This window comes from Oryx dammah, unplaced genomic scaffold (assembly GCF_014754425.2).
Source record: "Oryx dammah isolate SB20612 unplaced genomic scaffold, SCBI_Odam_1.1 HiC_scaffold_8, whole genome shotgun sequence".
Classification (NCBI taxonomy): Eukaryota; Metazoa; Chordata; class Mammalia; order Artiodactyla; family Bovidae; genus Oryx; species Oryx dammah.
Window position 1 is genome coordinate 51362684 of NW_024070192.1, and position 20874 is coordinate 51383557.

The following is a 20874-nucleotide window of genomic DNA, read 5'->3' on the forward strand; positions in this document are numbered from 1 at the left end:
TTTGGAACAGGCAGAGGAACCAGAGATCAAATTGCCAACATCTGTTGGTTTATCAAAAAAGCAAGAGTTCCAGAGAAACATCTATTTCGGCTTCACTTACTAGGCCAGAACCTTTGACTGTGTGGATCACAACAAATTGTGGAAAATTCTGAAAGAGATGGGAATACCAGACCACCTGACCTGCCTCCTGTGAAATCTGTATGTAGGTCAGGAAACAAGAGTTAGAACTGGACATGGAACAATAGACTGCTTCCAAATAGGAAAAGGAGTACGTCAAGGCTGTATATTATCACCCTGCTTATTTAACTTATATGCAGAGTACATCATGAGAAACGCTGGGCTGGAAGAAGCACAAGCTGGAATCGAGATTGCCGGGAGAAATATCAGTAACCCCAGATAGGCAGATGACACCACTGTTATGGCAGGGAAGTGAAGAAAAACTAAAGAGCCTTTTGATGAAAGTGAGAGAGTAGAGTGATAAAGCTGGCTTAAAGCTCATCATTCAGAAAACTAAGATCATGGCATCTGGTCCCATCACTTCATGGCAAATAGATGGGGAAACAGTGGAAACAGTGGCAGACTTTATTTTTTTTTGACTCCAAAATCACTGCAGATGGTGACTGCTGTTGCTACTGCTAAGTTGTTTCAGTTGTGTCTGACTCTGTGCGACCCCATAGATGGCAGCCCACCAGGCTCCCCCGTCCCTGGGATTCTCCAGGCAAGAACACTGGAGTGGGTTGCCATTTCCTTCTCCAATGCAGGAAAGTGAAAAGTGAAAGTGAAGTCGCTCAGTCATGTCCGACCCTCAGAGACCCCATGGATTGCAGCCTTCCAGGCTCCTCCATCCATGGGATTTTCCAGGCAAGAGTACTGGAGTGGGGTGCCATTGCCTTCTCTGGCAGATAATGACTGCAGCCATAAAATTAAAAGATGCTTGCTCCTTGGAAGGAAAGTTATGACCAACCTAGGCAGTATATTCACAGAAGGCAATGGCACCCCACTCCAGTACTCTCGCCTGGAAAATCCCATGGACAGAGGAGCCTAGAAGGCTGTAGTCCATGGGGTCGCTGAGGGTCGGGCACAACTGAGAGACTTCACTTTCACTTTTCACTTTCCTGCATTGGAGAAGGAAATGGCAACCCACTCCAGTGTTCTTGCCTGGAGAATCCCAGGGATGGGGGAGCCTGGTGGGCTGCCCTCTGGGGTTGCACAGAGTCAGACACGACTGAAGTGACTTAGCAGACAGTATATTAAAAAGGAGAGACATTACTTTGTCAACAAAGGTCCATCTAGTCAAGGCTATGGTTTTTCCAGTAGTCATGTATGGGTGTCAGAGTTGGACTACAAAGAAAGCTGAGCGCCGAAAAATTGATGCTTTTGGACTGCAGTGTTGGAAAAGACTCTTGAAAGTCCCTTGGACTGCAAGGAGATCCAACCAGTCCTGCCTAAAGGAGATCAATCCTGAGTATTCACTGGAAGAACTGATGTTGAAGCTGAAATTCCAATACTTTGGCCACCTGATGCGAAGAGGTGACTCATTTGAAAAGACCCTAATGCTGTTAAAGATTGAAGGCGGGAGGAGAAGGGGACGACAGAAGATGAGATGGTGGGATGGCATCATTGACTCAATGAACATGAGTTTGGATAAACTCTGGGAGTTGGTAATGTACAGGAAGTCCTGGTGTGCTGTGGTTCCTGTGGTTGCAAAGAGTTGGACACGACTGAGCGACTGAACTGAACTGAACTGAACAGATGATCCTAATGAATCTGTGTAATTAGGATCTTTGATAACACAAACATATTAAGGTTGAATAAATTCAAGCATGAAAAGAGAAGAAAAGCTTTAAATGCTGAGTTTTGGGAAAAATACATATAGTTTTTACTATTCATACAGAATTTTAGAAGACAAAATTAGAATCTTTTTTAAAAACCAAAATTCTTATTTAAAAGCAGTTAAATTCAACCCATTAGTGCTGGTAACTAAATCAGTTCAGTTCAGTCTCCCAGTCATGTCCGACTCTTTGTGATCCCATGAACCCCACCACGCCAGGCCTCCCTTTCCATTACCAACTCCTGGAGTTCACTCAAACTCATGTCCATCAAGTTGGTGATGCCATCCAGCCATCTCATCCTCCGTCATCCCCTTCTCCTCCTGCCCCCAATCCCTCTCAGCATCAGAGTCTTTTCCAATGAGTCAACTCTTCGCATGAGTGGCCCAAGTATTGGTGGATCAGCCTCAGCATCAGTCCTTCCAATGAACATCCAGGACTGGTCTCCTTTAGGATGGTCTCGTTGGATCTCCTTGCAGTCCAAGGGACTCTCAAGAGTCTTCTCCAGCACCACAGTTCAAAAACATCAATTCTTTGGTGCTCAGCTTTCTTCACAGTCCAAATCTCACATCCAGACATGACCACAGGAAAAACCATAAAGTTGACTAGACAGACCTTTGTTGGCAAAGTAATGTCTCTGCTTTTGAATATGCTATCTAGGTTGGTCATAACTTTCCTTCCAAGGAGGAAGCATCTTTTAATTTCATGGCTGCAATCACCATCTGCAGTGATTTTGGAGCCCCCCCCCCCAAAAAAAAGTCTGACACTGTTTCCACTGTTTCCCCGTCTATTTCCCATGAAGTGATGGGACCAGATGCCATGATCTTCGTTTTCTGAATGATGAGCTTGAAGCCAACTTTTTTGCTCTCCTTTTTCACTTTCATCAAGACGCTTTTTAGTTCCTCTTCACTTTCTGCCATAAGCGTGCTGTCAACTGCATATCTGAGGTTACTGATATTTCTCCCGGCAATCTCGATTCCAGCTTGTGCTTCCTCCAGCCCAGCATTTCTCATGATGTACTCTGCATATAAGTTAAATAAGCAGGTGACAGTATACAGCCTTGACGTACTCCTTTTCCTATTTGGAACCAGTCTGTTGTTCCATGTCCAATTCTAACTGTTGTTTCCTGACCTGCATGCAGATTTCTCAGGAGGCAGGTCAGGTGGTCTGGTATTTCCATCTCTTTCAGAATTTTACACAGTTTATTGTGATCCACACAGTCAAAGGCTTTGGCATAGTCAATAAAGCAGAAATAGATGTTTTTCTGGAACTCTTTTGCTTTTTCCACGATCCAGCAGATGTTGGCAATTTGATCTCTGGTTCCTCTGCCTTTTCTAAAACCAGCTTGAACATCTGGAATTTCACAGTTCACGTAATGTTGAAGCCTGGCTTGGAGAATTTTGAGCATTACTTTACTAGCGTGTGAGATGAGTGCAATTGTGCAGTAGTTTGAGCATTCTTTGGCATTGCCTTTCTTAGGGATTGGAATGAAAACTGACCTTTTCCAGTCCTGTGGCCACTGCTGAGTTTTCCAAATTTGCTGTAACTAAATATATATATATATATATATAATATATATGAAATATACGCAACATCAAATGACAGAATACTGACTATGTTATTTTGTTCTATCATTTATATATATATGTACATTATATATATATACATTTATAAAATATGCACATATATATACATATATATATACACAGTATATGCATGCAGTGTAGTAAAGATGAGGAGACTGTGTTTAACCATTAATTCAACAAACGTTTATTACATGCCAAACACATGGAACAACAGATACACTGAATCAAATTGATAATCTGGATCCTCACAGAGCTCACAGTCTAATGGGAGGAGACAAAAACCAAAGAATGAAAAAAAAAAAAAAAAAAAGAATGGGGTGGCAGGCAAGTTGTAATTTTAAATATGATAGCTGAAGAAGGACTGAGGAGAAAGGGTGATGTTCGATTAAAAACCTAATGGAGGTGAGGGAATAAGCCAGGCTAAGAATGTAGGGGAAGAAAGGTCCAGCAAGTTGTTTTCTCTTGAGGGACAGAGGAATAATCTAGTGTGTATATGTGTGTGGTGGGTTGCAATTGGCAGAAATGCGGAAAGACATGAAGACTCAGGAAGCCTACAATGACTAGGAAAGCATGAAAAACAAAAACAGTGCTTAGAGAAACAGACTATACGAACACCATCTCTACAGACTTAAAGCAGTAACAAATGACAGAGCACCAGCTATGTCATTTCCAAACTTCCGTTAGCCACAATTTCTTCATCTTTTGTGCAAAATGATAAGTAATACCTATCACCATGATAATTTAGAAATAAAACTGATTATGGGACAAAACTGTTTACACTGATATTACTATCAAGGAAGAAAACCTGCATGCGTGTGGGCCAAGTCACTTCAGTCATGTCCGACTCTGTAGGACTCTATGGATTGTAGCCTGCCAGGTTTCTCTGTCCATGGGATTCTCCAGGCAAGAATATGGGAGTAGAGTGCCATTTCCTTCTCGTGAGGAATCTTCCTGACACAGGGATCAAACCCAGGTCTCTTATGTCTCCTGTACTGGCAGGCGGGTTCTCTACCCTAGCTCCACCTGTGTGTGCTCAGTCACATCCGACTCTCTGTGACCCCATGGACTGTAGCCTGCCAAGCTTCTCTGTCCATGGGGATTCTCCAGGCAAGAATACTGGAGTGGGTTGCCATGCCCTCCTTCAGGGGATCTTCCTAACCTAGGAATCGAACCCAGGTCTACAGCATTGCAGGTGGATTCTTTAACGTCTGAGCCACTAGAGAAGTCCCTGGGAAGCCCCCCAAAACCCAAGACCGGATGAAATAAAATATTTTGTCCAATTTCTTACTCACAGACTATGTGAACTCAGTTGAAGCACAACAAGAAAGGGGATAAGAGGCTTTCATTTAGTTTCTAATTTCAAAAAGAGAAGAGCAACATAGTAATATCAAAGAAGGAAGAGGGCTATAAAACAGGAAGGAGTGAAGGAAGGAAATGCATTAAGAATTGAAAATCTATCAAATCTGCCTTGTACAACCAATTGGTTTACCAAATACTCCACGAAAAGAGGGTAATGGTAGAAGAGGTTACTATTTCTGAATGCCAATTCTTAATCAACATATTCTTGTCTCCAGGAAATAAGAGGAAATTTTTTAGTTATTTACACCTGTAATGGTCACCATAGCATTATTACTTATCTTAAAAGTAAGTGAAGTTGCTCAGTCATGTCTGACTCTTTCTGACCCCATGGACTATAGCCTACCAGGCTCCTCCATCCATAGGATTTTCCAGACAAGAATATTGGAGTGGGTTGCCATTTCCTTCTCCAGGGGATCTTCCCAACCCAGGGACTGAACCTGGGTCTTCTGCGTGGCAGGCAGACCCTTTACCATCTGAGCCAGCAAGGAAGCCCACTTATATTAAAACTTATCTTAAAACTCACAAATCAACTACTGGGTGGTCTAGGAGGAAGAAGAGAAGGAAGAAGTAAGGTTTTAGGAGGATTTCTTAGGGGCTTACCCTCAGCATTTGTTAACATTTTCAGATAAACAGTAGAGAACCTTTTTTTGGAAGGTCCAGGTAAACATTCAGAGCTTTTTCCTCCCAGTCCTATCACTTCATGGCAAACAGAAGGGGGAAAAGTGGAAGCAGTGACAGATTTTATTATCCTGGGTTCCAAAATCACTGTAGATGGTGACTTTAGCCATGAAATTAAAAGATGCTTGCTCCTTGGAAGGAAAGCTATGACAAACCTAGCCAGCATATTAAAAAGCAAAGACATCACTTTGCCAGCAAAGGTCTGTATAGTCAAAGCTATGGTTTCCCAGTAGCCATGTACGGATATGAGAGTTGCACCATCAAGAAGGCTGAATGCCAAAGAACTGATCCTTTTGAATTATGGTGCTGGAGAAGACTCTTCAGAGTCCCTTGGAATGCAAAATCAAGCCAGTCCATCCTAAAGGAAATCAATCCTGAATATTCACTGGAAGGATTGACGCTGAAGCTGAAGTTCCAAAGCTTTGTGTGAAGAGGTGACTCGTTGGAAAAGATCCTGATGCTGGGAAGGATTGAAGGCAAAAGGAAAACGGGGTGGCAGAGGATAGGATGGTTGGATGGCATCAGTGGACTCGATGGATATGAATTTGAGCAAACTCTGGGAGATAGGGAAGAACAGAGGAGACTGGCATGCTGCAGTCCATGGCATTGCAAAGAATCAGACCTGACTTAGTTACTGAACAACAGCAACGTAGTCCAAGTTATCAGCAGTAAAACCAGCCAGTATCTGCTGCTTTCTTTTCCTCTTTCTATCCCTGCTTAGATTTCTGTTGAAAAGAAACCATATGGTGATTTTTAGCAAGGCAGGCAGGCAGGCATCCACTCCTATCAGTGCCTGCCGGCCTCTACTTGAAATAACAATGAACACTGTTGCCCAAGAAGAACAACAGTGCTCTTGACATTCAGGGAAAATGTCTGAGTATGCAAGATTTATTAGAAATGACACATTACACAAGTAATGCATTTTTCTTTTCTTCTCTTTTTCCTGTCTGAAGCCAGTATCTCCTCATGTGATCTCCTCATGTCTCACCAGAAAGGGTATTTACCAAATCTTATTTGATGCTAGAGAGGGAAAAAAAAATCACCCTCTATTTTTAGCATTTATACTTGATTGTATTTTGGTTACAAGTAACTAATAAATAACTTTTATTTCCAGATTCAAACTGGAATTTAAAAAACAAAAATCATATGACAATCTGCTGTGTATGTAAGAACAAGAAAATGAGTGTGAATGAAACAGAAAAAACTAAAAATGGCTGAGATAAACTTAAACATGCAAAGCTATGAAAACCTGGTCAGTACAAAGCTGTCAGGGACAGGAAATTTAAAGACTGAAAACAAAGGATAAAGATAAATGGGATCATCTCTATAACGAAAAAGCAAATAGTAGGATTCTTTCCTAAGACAGAACCAATCATCCCACTAAAGAAGTCTATAAATGGTCCTGGAAAAAGGAACAGAGCTTAACTTCCAAATCTATAGTTGAAATTAGAATTTTAAGGTAGGAAGTGCCAAAATCATGGCAATAAATTTAAGGATCATGTAAACTTGAGAAGGAGGAAACACGGCAGGTAAGTTTCAAAGTGGATAACAGTAGGAAAACATATTTAGGGATTATTTAAATATAAAATGACGGATTACGAAAGTTTTAAGTTATGAACAAAGGAAAGGGAACTAAGCGTGGTCTCCCAAGTAAACAGTTTATTAAATGATTTATTTGAAAAATTAGCAAAATTCATTGACAAACAGGCCTGCAGTTGTAGAAATCTGAAAATACACAAATATATTAATAGTAAAAAATCATGTGCAGTTCTGACAACTTCATGTTAGAAAAGATATAAAAGAACTAAATAAAGATACCTGGGGGAATTAAAATGATCAAAGAGTTTTGGGGATATTAGATACAAAAAGTAAACAATTGTTTTCTCTAGAAAGGCTGAAAAGGTAACTGACATTTCCAAGTTATGAAAAGTGGATGAAAATTTATGAAAAGAAGAAAAGGGAAGTGTTAAAAAAAAAACTTACAATACTAGAATGAGGGTGGCACCTTTTATAACATGAAACAAGGAAATTTAAAACAAACTAACGGAAGCACAGATTTAAATAACAGCCTATAAACTTACTGAAGTCTTTACCTCAAGAAGTAGTTAAAAATATAAGTTTTCGTAAGTTTTGATAAATTATTGGATGAAGACCCTTATCAGGGAATGTGGAGAAGCAAGTCTATAGAGTACATGCCTACTCTTGAGAGGAGAAATGAACTAATGACCATGCCCACTTCCACATAACTCTTTAGTTTAAGAGCAGGATAGTCATGTTGTTACATTATAAGGCCCAAGACAGGAAAATGGGAAGAACATTACCAAGAAAAATTTCCTTAAATACTCAGCAAGAGAGAATTCCAGATCTATTATGATAAACCAAGAACCTTGACTAATTAGAAACAAAATCACCTTTTGAAATAGGAAATGAGCAATCCATGTCTTGAATCAACTCTCATCTTAGGCCAGAATCCCTAGGAGCATTCAGCAGATACAACAAAGGGTGGGTTTGTATTTAGCGTATTACTGATTTGCAAACCCATGAGCAAAAGCACAGTATACATGAAGTCCATCAGTCCAAGTTTCAGTGAAAGGGACCTTTCTAAAGGCACTTTACAAAAGGTCTTTGAAACACAAACCTGAATAAAATCTTTAAATTAGTTTAACAAAGGTAACCTAATACCTGTTCACTGCTTGTCACCCCACCCCATATCTGTAAACAGGTGTGCAAATGAGAAGAACAAAGCAGACATATAACAAAATTGTATTTTTCTACAGTGTTTAAAGCAAACTAACAAGAAAAATCTTAAACATGACTCATTGCTTTGAAAATGACTGTGTTAACCTCTATTTTCATTTTTAAATCATCTAATTTCAACTAGAATTGCCTGATCTTCAAAACAAATGTTTCTCTTCTAGAATATAAACAATTTTAAACTCCCATTATTCTGTAGTAGTCTTTCCTGTGAAAACTAATTAGCTCAAAATTTTCTATCATGTTCTTTTCCCTAAACTGATTTTGTTACCAAAAAAAAGGTAAGCAGAATAAAAATGATTTTTAGGCGGTTTAATTTAAATGTATTTATTAAATTTATATTTAAAATAAAAGTCTGCCCAAGATGAAGTGATTAAATACAGAAATGAACAGGTAAAAACAAATGGATTTAGGAATGCACAACGAGCAGACAAGTTTCCCAGTGGCCATTCATTCAGCAGTTTGGGTCAAACTGCAGAACTCTCTTTCCTGTTAATACCATTCTAAGAATGGGTTAAAGAAACAGAAGAGTAGGAAAAGGAAAAAAGATCAAAAGTCTGGGAGTGGAGTGGAGCGAGAAGAATTCAAAATAAAGTGAAACCTTCCCGAGAAAGCAAATAAAATGAGGCATTAAGAATTCCACCATAACCATGCTACATGTGCTTAAAAACTACAACTACATAACTACTTTAAGTGCTACCTTTTCTTGTTGAACCAAATGTAAGTGACCTTTATGTACCCCAAGCTAACTGTGCTAGTAGTCGCAATATCCTGCAACAGAATCCTTCAAAAGAGACCACTTGGAATTGCTTAATCTTGATGGTACTTAGTGGTAAAATCATGAGCCAGCTCTGAAAGAAGATCTAGCAGGCCTGCCTTTTCATAAACTTAACGTTGTTGGGTGTGGTTGGTTGATTTTGAAAAGAGAAACTACAATAAGCCTTGGTAGCTTTGACACAGCCTTTAAATGATAAAATAAATGGGTTTAACGTGTCTCTAATGTTTATTATGGTGAAGTTGATCAGTTTAACCCTTTGCAAACAAGCAAGGGATCTTGAAAGCAGGAAGATTTTCTGTGGAACTCCTGACGCAACACAAACCATAGCAGTTACTGCAAAGCTTAATGCAAACCCTCTAGAGTCCACGTTGACAAATTCTTTAACAAGCCCTGTGGTTACAGGGAAGCTGGTTTCACTCTGACTCACTCCTACTCAAACAGTTTACTGGAAATGAAGGGGAGGGGGAATTTTCAGAGAAGTCATGTGATGGCCAGACAAACCACAGCCAGTAAAGGTTCAACAGAGTCAAAAACAGGTCCCAGCAACAACCGACACCCAGAGTGTTCAACTGGCACTAAATTATATGAAAATGAGTCCTGGTGGGTTTCTGATCATCCACACCATGAAGTCTCTCATAAATCTCTGTATATATTATAAAAGAACAGATACTTCACAGAGGGAAAAACCAGCAGGCGTTGACATGGTCTGTGCAACTACAAACACTTCATAGGAAAATGTGCTTAACAAAAAATGGCATCAAAGGAATGTTAAAGCACTTCAGTGAGTGTGTAAATAATCATTATTAAATGCTTTCCCATTGTCTCTAATCTCAAATGATCAAACATATATTCTATCATTAGCAAAAAAAAAAAAGTAAAGTTAAAAACTCTTTAAATATCACCTTGTGCTTTGAGGGGATGTTCACTGACTACACTACACTCAGTATCTTGTAATGACCTACAATGGAAAAGAATCTAAAAATGTGTGTGTGTGTATATATACACACACACAAAACTAAATCACTTTGCTGTACACTGAGACACTGTAAATCAACTATACTTCAATATATAAAAAAAAGCTATTACTCAGTATTCAAAAAAAGAGAGAACAGTACAACTGATGAACATTTTGGTTCTTAAGTTATGTGTTTTCACTAAATAAAATAATGTAAATAACCTGAAATTTCTGAATAGGATATAGATCTTATTAAGTCAAAAAAGGGTATTTTTTAGCCTCAAATATATTTAATACACACTAGTAAAAGATATCAGTATTTAAACTTAACTTGGGTACTTAGTTTCAATAAATCAGACTAAGTGTAAGTGGCAAGTATTAATTAATTTAAATACTGCTGTCCTAAACAGAAGCTAAGAAAAGCTCCCTTAAAATAAAATCAAATCCAGAAGCTACAAAACAGCTTTTGAGGAACTACTTAATCTAAGGTGATGTACAGACTCACAAATTATACCCAATAAAAAGACAAGTTAACCATGATAAATATGGAGGGGAATACTGCATTCTTTTAAAAAATGAAGTTCTAAGAAATTTAAATTTCTTACTTCTAACTCAATTCTCAATTTTCTATAGTGACAGGAATAATAAGAAACGGTAACTTTCACAGTCAGCAACCTAATATCTTGAGAAAAAGAATCCAAGTAGCTAGGTCACTTGGACAGATGTCGTTTAGGAAAGCAAACTTATTCAAACCATATTCTTCTAAGTAAATATGTATAACATTCCTACCCTATTGTGTAAGTTTTAAACACAGAAATACCACAATCACCCCCATGTTCCCATTCCCTATTACTTCAATAACCCTGGCTGACCTAACCTTTTAAGGTACTTGAAGCAAATAAGTTACTTTATTTTTTTCTAAAACTCTTTTATTCCAAATGTCTTTAATTTTTCTTTCCTTTGGTTATGCAGCTTATAGAATAAACAAGTCACCACAATAACCTTCATTTTTTTCCCTAAAGCACAGAACTTTACAAGCTTTGTTTTACTAAATGTGAATTTAAAATTATGTGATCTAACTTAATGATGTCTACTATATCATCTTCAACTCTTGCTTTCATATGACTTTTTTTTGGCTGCACCACGTGGCAAGTGAAACTTCTTTGACCCGGAATCTAATGCATGCCCCACTGTGGTGGAAGTGTGGAGTCTTAACTGGACCATCAGGGAAGTCCTCAGATAAACTTTTTTTTAAAATGAAAGATTCTTTAAATTCTATAGTGCTTTGTAATCAGATGATTATTAAACTCAAAGATGGAAAACAATTAAATCTTTTTTATGTAAGAGGATTTCTGTGTTGAAAATATTTTATATTTTATTTTGTGGCAGAATAAGATTAAATGCTCCCTTTTGACTGAGCAGCAACATGCAGTCTGCCAGAATAAGCACCTTACAAAAGGTAGCAAAAAGGGAGGCTAGAGGAAAAGTGGTTGATCCACATTCTAAGAAAAACTGGAATAATGTGAAAGCACCAACTATGTCCAACATAAAAATATTGGAAAAACTGGTCATGAGAACTCAAGGAACCAAAATCACATTGGATAGCAAGGGTCATGTTTCTGAAGTGAGCTTAGCTCATCTGCAGAATGATGAAGTTGCATTTAGAAAATTCAAGCTAATTACTGAGGATGTTCAGGGCAAAAATTGGCTAATTTTCATGGCACGGGTCCTGCTTATGACAAAATGTGTCCCATGGTCAAAAAATGGCAGCCCATGAATAAAGTTCATGTTGATGTCAAGATTACCGATGGTGATGAGCTTCATTTAGGCTCTGTTGGTTTTACTGAAAAGCACAACAACCAGATTTGGAAAACCTCATACTCAGCACCAACGGATCTGCCAAAACCAAAGGATGACCTGAAAGAAGTTGTCAATAAACTGAGCCCAGACAGCCTTGGAAAAGACTGGAAAACGCTTGCCAATCTATTTATCTGCTCTATGATGTCTTTGTTAGAAAAGTAAAAATGCTTTTTTCCCAAGTTTGAATTGAGAAAACTCATGTTTCATGATGAAGGTAGTAATTTTGGAAAAGTGACTGGGAAAGAGACAGAGACTAAAGCTGAACAAGCTGATGGATATCAGTTACCAGTCTAGAAATCTGTACAAAATTCAGACTTGTAAGAGTGACAATAAAAAATCTTATTTGTGATGCTAATAAAAAAGTATGAATATTAAATGAACTTGTTTCATGTAACTGTACATTTTCTCTCTTAACTGATATTTCCAGTTCATTCAAAGAATCTACCACTTGAGTAGTATGTGCAAGACCATGCAGGTGCTGCCAAAAATACTTCTTTTGTGGTCTCCTCTCATGGAGCTTGTAAGCTCCTGGGTAAGAAGAGAAAAGCCTAAAAGTAGCTCTAAAAGAAGGCACAAAGTGACATAAGAAAGAAATAGCTAGAGATGATTTCCAGGGAATGGGAAGATTTTTTTTTTAAAACACGTGCCCTCTTCCAGGTGGATAATGTTGCTAATTGTACTGTTTAGGGAGAAAATTCACAACTTTGGGCTGATCCAGGAAAGGCTGGCCTGGAGAGCTATGTAGCAGTATGTGACTGAGGTAAGGATCACCCCCTTTCTCAGAATCCTGAGGCTTTCTTACGAGTCGGGTCAGACTACAACCTGAATGGGAAGATTTTTGAGCAGCAAAGTTTCATGACCAGAGGTATTTTTCAGAAAATTATTTTTGCCGCTTTATTTGGAAATAGATTGGGGAAAACGGGGCTGGAAGAGGAGATCTATTAGAGAGTCACTAGAAATGTTCAGGGGAAAGGTGATAAAGGCATGAACCAGCCGTAGTAAGGGAAAAGTAAGGACAGATTTGAAGATAGTGTGGCAATAAGTAGAATCAACAGGCCTTGAACGATACTGGGTATGGGAGGTGAGGATGGCATCAGAAGACTTAGATTTTGACTCCAAGTGATTATGAGGATGGTGATATCATTAACAGAACAAAGGAGAAAAAATCATAAAGAGAATAATTAAACCTTGCATGAAATAGTTCACAAGGCACATAAACAGCTCTCTAGTCCTAACTTTCATAAATGATGCTAGAATTGTTCAAGGTCATAGGAAGCTACATTCATTCATGTCTACCTCCCACAGACATCTAGTAAAAACATGATAGGAAGCCAAGCGCAAAAGGAAGTCAGCTTAGTGGAAAAACACTGCCTAATCTCACTCTTGTGTCACAAAAATAAAGTAGGCAGCATAAAGAACCAGAATTTAAATAAATGCATTAATAATCTTTTTTTCCTCCCCCAAATACCTATAGAACAAAATCCAACCATCAGTCCAAACTGGAATTTAGGTAAATACTTAGCTTTAAAATTGTTACCTAGAAACAATTTCCTATGAAAGCACCTACATCCTTTAACAGAGGTGGAGAGCACATGGTAAGGCAATGACAGCCAAGGTTTTTTTTCACTCTTCCTGCTGATAAACTCGATTCTACCACAGGGCTTTACCTTCAAAAATGAAAAACACATTTCCCACCTCATGTCATTTTACTTAATTTGCTATTTTACCTAATTTGCTGTTCTAGCTATAATTGATCCAACTTTTTAATATTTTATTGACCTAGTCAAGTTGGGGGTTTTACAGAACACCATTTATGAGGAAATTCCAGCACCAAAGTCAGATAAACTTTTGAATCTTTATGAAACTGATTACTATAAAAACTTTCAAATCCCAATCGATAAACTATAGCTAAAAAGATGTTAGGATTATAGATTACCAAATAAAAATCTAGTATCTTTTTATATACCATTAATAACTATCTACAAAAATATAATATTCAGTTTATAACAACAAAACCTAAGAGAAAACTATCATGTTAATATCACTGGGAAAACAGTGTCAGAACAATACACAAATAGGTAATGACTTGAAAAAGAGAAATTTAGATTCCTATATTATATGATAGGTAAAAATATTTTAATACATAAAAGATTTAAAAGTAAAAGAACAAAACCATAAAAGGACTGAAAGGAAATGACTGGAATATCATAATCATAAGGGTTCAGGAAGGTAATTTAGGCATAACTCCAAAAGGAAACCTCTAAGGTAATGGAATGAAGATAAAAATGTAAACTTCTTTATCCAAAAAGCAAAACATGGTAAAACACACAATAAACAATATGGAAAAATTACTGGAAGCATATGACAAAAAGAATCACCTTAAAAATGTCAAATAGGAAAATGAAAAATACACTAAATACAAAAAAAAAGGGTAAACTAAAAAAAAAAAGAGGGGGTAAAAAAGGGGTTAAAAAAAGGGTAAACTAGATGGAGTTTTTTTTCTTTTTTGTTTTTCTGTAGTTTCAAAATTTTATACAATAAACATACTTTGCAGTCAAAAAGAAAATTATTTCAAAAAAAAAGATGTGGAAAATAGGTGATGACACTGAAAAATGTTCATTTTTTATAAAACAATGAAAACAAAACAAGTCAAAATAATAGATAGAATATGATTCACTTACAAATATTTACAGGAAAAAGAATGAAGGATGGAAAGATTTTTTGAAAGTATACAAATATGAATTTTCTACAATAAGTTGTATATAATCACTCTGTAATAAGAACACAATTTTAAAAATCAGTATTAAATGTGTTATGATATATATGTTGAAAAAGAACCTAAGACTAATACATATGGTATGATTTTAGATTTAAATTTTAAAAAAGTTATCCATACAAAGGAAATAGTCTAGAATATGGTGGTTATTATCCTACTTTGGGGAGTAGGTGTGTGTGGGTTTTCACTTTTTATCTTTAATACTTCTGGAAAGTATCAATCTATAAGCCTTAACATAATATGTAAATATGCAAACCTGGAAATAATAACAGAAGTAATGAGCCTAAGACAACTTTGCTACTAAAAACATAAAAAATGTTTGCAACATCACTGATTAAGAAATAAAGTAACAAAATTGTTGTAAATTTATTTGCATAGTGAAAATAAAAAACAAACAAAAAGATGTATTCCAAAAGTGTATCAAAACAATTGAAGTATCTTACTTGGATATAGTAATATTCCACAGTGTTAAGTAAGAAAAAACAAAAACAAAAATCTTATATCTGACAAACTTATTTTACAAAACTCTTCTGTGACTCATGAATTAAAACATTAGTACTCTCAGCCAATTTAAAATGTGGAAACTGGCAACAACCCGCCCCAACTATTCTTCACCCACAAAATAAATAAAAATTGGGATTCCCTCCTGGCTCAGTGGTAAAGAATCCACCTGCCAATGCAGGCGACGCAGGTTTGCTCCCCGATCTGGGAAGACCCCACGTGTCGCAGGGCAGCTGAGCCCGTGCACCGCAAGTACTGAGCCTGCGTTCAAGAGCCCAGGAGCCGCAGCTACCGAAGCCCTGTGCCCCAGAGCCTGTGCTCAGCAACGGGAGGCCGCAGGAACGGGGAGCTTTTTACCACGACTGGAGAGTGGACCCTGCTTTACACAACAAGAGAAACACCTGCGAAGCAATGCCGACCCAGCACAGCCACAGATAAACAAACAAATAAGCACTGGAAAAAAAGTGGCACTGGGTTGACCCAGAGGGATGGTATGGGCAGGGAGGTGGGAGGCGGGTTCAGGATTGGGAACACGTGTACACCCGTGGCAGATTCATGTTGAAGTACGGCAAAACCAACACAATATTGAAAAGTAAAAAAATGAAAAAAAAAAATAATAAATAATTTTTTAAAAAGTGAAAAACCTCATAAAACCTCTTATCTAAACCTGGGGAGAAGTATGTAGGGATAGATATACCTATACACTGAAATCTATAGTAGAAGTCACAAAACAGATGGATACTGGTAAAAAAGGCATTATAGGCAATAAAGAAAAGAAAAATCAAATGTAGCAAGAAGAAAAAAATTTTTAATCAGTTCTTCATTTTTTGTTGCATTAACCTGGATGAAAATGTTGCTATGTTGGCTTACAGTAAACAAAGCACTAATCTCAAAGTCAGAAAACTGGTTTGAGTATTGGCTCTGAGATTCCTGAGTGTTTCCTATTCAAATTGGGCAAAAAATCTGCATCATGGTTGTCTTCAGGCACTTCATTCAAGTGCCTTATAGATAGATTCTTATGAAATTAATCGAAAGAAAATTGATAGGGAAGATGACAAAACTGTTAGAGATGAGTTACTTTTACTATAGTATTTTACTTATTATTTCTAATTTATATATGTTAACTATATACGGGATGTTAACTACAGCTAACTAGATGTTAACTATCATTTGGGATATAAATTTTAAATAAAATGTTCATAAAGAGTATAATTTCTGATGCTTTTCAGTCGCTAAGTTGTGTCTGACTCTTTCTGACCCCATGGACTGCACGATGCCAGGCTCCTCTGTCCTCCATTATCTCTGGGAGCTTGCTCAAATTTCTCACTAAAGAACACGAAACAGAAGTATATATTTTGTATACTTGATTTTTTTTAATACAAGCAAGTATGAAATTACGGAATAAGAAATACACAGTTTACCCTAAAATAGTGATGGTAATTATTGGCTTTATAGGACAAAAACAGTTAAACCTCATAACCATCGGAAGCGTTGTATACAATTCAAAACAAAGTAGAATTAGAGAGGATCTATTCTAAAAGTAATCAAAATAATTATGGTTGTAAGGAATGAAGGAAAAAGATTACTATGAAAATGGTAGATAAAGATTTAGAGTCTTCAAGATGCAAAAGTCTTTAAGAGCTCAAATTATATGAATCAGATGAAGCATGATTTACCTCATCAAATTCTAGAAGACCTGAGTTTTTGGAAGTTGAGCTCTTAGATGGTAACAAATTTACAGAATGCATTATTTACAACCCAAGTATCAAAAAAATGTGCAGAATGAAATGCCTCATCCAGCTAATGTTCTACTCAAGGCAGGGAGTTGCTATGCAGGGATCCATGAAAGGTATCACATAGAGTGAGACAAGGAACTCATTCTTTCTAGAAATAGCAATTCCATTTGTACACAATTAAAACTCACAAGAATTTTTAAAATTGAGCCAATATGAAAAAAAAATTGAGCCAATGTAGGCCTCAATAAGCTTTCACTGGCTAATTGTAAGACAAAGCTTTACAGTTTCTCACATGAGTATATCCTCCTGCCACAGGAGAGACAACTTTTTGTTATCCGACAGGCTCATCACTTCCCTCTTTCTAGGAACCATGTCTAAATTCCTTTTCTACAGTTGCTCACATTACATGATGTCAAGATCAATTATCACCTCATTCTCCTTCCTAGAGAAATTCTAGTTTGTACAGTAAGCTTTCTATGTCAAGATGACCAAATAAGACCTTTGCCCCTGTGGGAGATTAAAGACAACTGCCAATTCTTTGCTTACTCCTCGAATTGAGAGGTGGGTCTAATTTCCCTTTCTGAATCTCCGCTGGCTTTAGTGACCTACTTTGCGCCAACACAATGTGGCAAAGTGACCAGGATTCCCAAGGTTATGTCACAAGAAAATTTTCATCTTTCAGAACACTTGCCAGAACTCAGATGCAATGACATGAGGAAATCCAAGAAGCCCCATGAATAATAACTTGAGGTCCTAAACCAAAAGTCCAACTGAACTCCAAACCAACAGCCAGAATCAACTTACCAGTTATATAAGTAAACCATCTTGGAAGTAGATACTTCAACTGACAGTCAAGCTATTTTGCCCAAATTGCACAGCTGTGAGCAATATAAGCTATTCTTGTTTCAAATCACTAAATATTGGGGTGGTTTATATACTCAGCAATAGATAACTGGAAAACCTTTTATCTCAATAGTAACCCCAAACAGAAACACTGAACTCAGTCTTTGATGAAACTAGCATTAATTAATTAAGACAGGGGCAGATGGAAAGAAAATATTGTATCTGAGAGCCTGCAGTAAAAGATACGGAAAAGAAGCAAAGTGATGTGTATCAATACTACAGAACTCCACAATGGATCATCATCAGAACTGCAGAAGAAAAGAGGATACGGCTGAAAACAGGAGACTGTATAAATAGTACTTAGCACTGTGAGACAACTTCTTGCCCCAGTCCTAAAGAATACATCAACTATAGTCTCTAAACAAAGAAAACCAAAGGTTCTGGACTCAGGACCTGTTTGTGCAGGCACTGTCAGACTTACCAAAGTAGATTAAGTGAAAGTCTACTCAGTAAATGAAGATCTCTAACCTGCCTTCCACAGCTTAGCTTTAGAATGTCAAGAGCAAGGTTTATAATCCCTAGGCAAGAAAATAGAGACCCATCACTAGAAAAACTGAACCATCCCAAAGGAAAGATGGATAGGAACTGATACACAGAGGTTCCAATAAACTAGGCGGCCTGCCACTCCTGTACCTTGCTTCAACATACAAAGTTCCCATTCAGCTTTATGTGCTTTATTTTTATATAAAATATAAATAGAAAAAGAAGGATCACCAGGCTTTGGGGAAAGCTTCCAACAGGAAACAGAACAGACAAAGGGAAAAAAAAATGCCCAGAGTACTGAAAACTTGAAGAAACTAAATATCTTCAAAAAGATAAGCCATTTTGGGGAAGTATAATACAAATTGCTTTTTGAAAATAAATACATGACAGTGGGAAAACATTTTAATATTAAATTGTAGAAGAAAAGTTGAAGAAATTGGATACAAAGTCAAATGAGATAAATATTAGGAGGAAAATTATAAAGAAAAATAAAAAAGATATGATATAGATACTATTATCAAAACAATAAATTCCAGATAGTAAGAGTAGAGACCAAAGATGGTAAATGGACACAAAGAAAATATAAGAAAGTTTCTGAAAACTAGAGGACACTAGGTTGACATGTTTCCTGAGTGCCTAGCAGAATAAATTTTAAAAAGACCATATCTCAGACTTTCCTAGAGGCCTGGTGGTCAGAGTATGCAGGCCAACACAGGGGACATGGGTTTGATCCCTGGTCTGGGAAGATTCCACATGCCTCGGGGCAACTAAAGCCCATGAACCACAGCAACTGAGCCCCTAAGCTGCAGCTACTGAAGCCTTCTCGTGCTCTGCAACGAGAAGCCGGTGTAAAACTAGAGAGTAGCCCCTGCTCACTGCAACTAGAGAAAGCCCATGTCCAGCAATGAACACCCAGCACAGCCAAAAAATAAAAGAACAACAAAACTTGAGTTCTGATTAAAAAAAAAAAAGACCCCTATCTCAGATAATGAATCTAAAAGCTTCTAGAGAAAAAAACCAAAACAACCAAAAAGACTAACTACAGAGAAGGCTCAGCATGGCACTGGGATTCCCTGGTAGATCAGGCAGTAAAGAATTCTCCTGCAACACAGGAGACCCAGGTTTGATCCCTGGGTCGGGAACATCCCCTGGAGAAGGAAATGGCAACCCACTCCAGTTTTTTTGCCTGGGAAATCCCACGGACAGAGGAGCCTGGTACAGACCGTGAGGTCCCAAAAGAGTTGGACAAGACTTAGCAACTAAACAACAAAATCAAGAAAGGGGAAGATAAGGGATCCAAATCAGGAGAAAAATAATAGTGCAGAGGGTTTTTGAAAGAAAAAAAACCCCAACCAAATACAGACTGGAATAGCAGCATGCAGGAATCCAAAGTGATGACCCCAAGATAAGAACAGAGTTGATAAATTAATTTGTGTTACCAAGTGGAAAGTGATGCTGGAAGAGTTTCACAAAACTGGTAAAAAGAAGAGACTGAAGAAACTATACAAGTGAAAAAATGATTTGATCAACTTGCTGATTTTATATAGATAAAAGGTTTTGATATGTTAAATGACATGTAATAATTAGTGTCACAAAGGAAAGAGGTATCAGTTACCACAAATGGGGATACTCAACCATCTATGGACATTGTTTCAGTAAATGGAATTTACTAGTGATGCTGCCATTCTGAGTTCTGGTTCCAGCCTTACTTCTAAGCATGTAAAATTAGGGAAGTTAACCATTTCTATGACCAGTGTATTCTCTTGGAAAACTTCTGTTAGTCTTTGCCCTGCTTCATTTTGTACTCTAAGGCCAAACTTGCCTATTACTCCAGGATCTCTTGACTTTCTACTTTGGCATTCCAGTCCCCTATGATGAAAAGGACCTCTTTTTTTGGTGTTAGTTCTAGAAGGTCTTGTAGGTCTTCATAGAACTGTTGAGCTTCTTCAGCATTAGCGGTTGGGGTATAGACTTGGATTACTGTGATGTTGAATGGTTTGCCTTGGAAACGAGCTGAATCATTCTGTCGTTTTTGAGAATGCATCCAACTACTGCATTTTGGACTCTTGTTGACTATGAGGGCTCCATTTCTTCTAAGGGATTCTTGCCCACGGCAGTAGATAAAATGGTCATCTGAATTAAATTTGCCCATTCCCATCCATTTTAGTTTACTGATTCCTAAAATGTCAATGTTCACGCTTATCATTTCCTGCTTAACCACGTCCAATTTACCTTGATTCATGGACCTAACATTCCAGCTTCCTATGCAATACTGTTCTTTAAATCACTGGACTTTACTTTCACCACCAGACATATCCACAACTGGAGAAGGGGGTGACCTAGGATGAGATGGTTGGGTGGCATCACTGACTCAATGGATACGACATCGGAGCAAACTCAGGGAGACAGTGAAGGACAGGGAAGCCTGGCATGCTGCAATTCATGATATCACAAAGAGTTGGACACGATTTAGTGACTGAACAATAACAACAAACCATTTCTAGATCTGCAGTTTCCTACAAAATCACCTATGAAGTTTTGCCTCATCAGCCATATTCACCTGACCTCTCAGCAACTGACTACTACTTCTTCAAGCATTTCAACAGCATCTGCAGGAAAATGCTTCCACAACCAGCAGGAGGCAGAAAATGCTTTCCAAGAGTTCGCTGAATCCTG

At 37.6% G+C, this 20874-nt stretch overlaps 1 protein-coding gene and 1 pseudogene across 4 annotated transcripts in view; one reads left to right on the top strand and one right to left on the bottom strand.

Annotated features, from left to right (window-relative positions):
* VMP1 (vacuole membrane protein 1) overlaps nt 1-20874 on the bottom strand; it is a 135602-nt gene that overhangs the window by 48870 nt on the left and 65858 nt on the right. The window lies entirely within an intron of this gene.
* On the top strand, nt 11462-12725 carry LOC120866452 (annotated as a pseudogene).